Here is a 1,176-nt window from a genome sequence, read left to right on the forward strand (position 1 = left end):
GGAGGTATTTAATCAGAACCAAAACACACCAAGCCCTTCTCAGACACGGAGGTATTTAATCAGTACCAAATACACCAAACCCTTCTCAGACACGGAGGTATTTAATCAGAACCAAACACACCAAGCCCTTCTCAGACACTGAGGTATTTAATCAGAACCAAACACACCAAGCCCTTCTCAGGCACGGAGGTATTTAATCAGAACCAAACACACCAAGCCCTTCTCAGACACGGAGGTATTTAATCAGAACCAAACACACCAAGCCCTTCTCAGACACGGAGGTATTTAATCGACATCTATGGAGGATAATTGTGTCAATTGTGGGCCTCGTTATAAATGCATGACGGCCTCGTTATAAATGGGTGGGCCTCGATTTGATTTATAGCCTATAGCCTAGACCTACTCTAAGAAACGTATCTGATAAAGAATATAGCCTAGACCTACTCTAAGAAACGTATCTGATATAGCCTATAGCCTAGGCCTTCTCAAATAGGCCCTGGTCTAAAGTTGTGCACTACATAGGGAATAGGGTTCAAATAGACCCTGGTCTAAAGTAGTGCACTACATAGGGAATAGGGTTCAAATAGGCCCTGATATAAAGTAGTGCACTACATAGGGAATAGGGTTCAAATAGGCCCTGATCTAAAGTAGTGAAGTAAACATGGAGAACCCTGAACTCACCATGTTACCAATCTCTGTTGGAGACTTTTATCTCCCTCACCAACTTCAAACATCAGCTATCTGAGCAGCTAACCGATCGCTGCAGCTGTACATAGTCTATCGGTAAATAGCCCACCCTTTTTCACCTACCTCATCCCCATACTGTTTTTATTTATTTACTTTTCTGCTCTTTTGCACACCAATATCTCTACCTGTACATGACCATCTGATCATTCATCACTCCAGTGTTAATCTGCAAAATTGTAATTATTTGCCTACCTCATGCCTTTTGCACACATTGTATATAGACTCCCCCTTTGGTTTCTACTGTGTTATTGACTTGTTAATTGTTTACTCCATGTGTAACTCTTTGTTGTCTGCTCACACTGCTATGCTTTATCTTGGCCAGGTCGCAGTTGCAAATGAGAACTTGTTCTCAACTAGCCTACCTGGTTAAATAAAGGTGAAATAAAAAAATAAAAAAAATCTGTCACCAATAAATATCTCCAGGTCTGT

This window comes from Oncorhynchus kisutch, linkage group LG16, assembly GCF_002021735.2.
Source record: "Oncorhynchus kisutch isolate 150728-3 linkage group LG16, Okis_V2, whole genome shotgun sequence".
Lineage (NCBI taxonomy): Eukaryota > Metazoa > Chordata > Actinopteri > Salmoniformes > Salmonidae > Oncorhynchus > Oncorhynchus kisutch.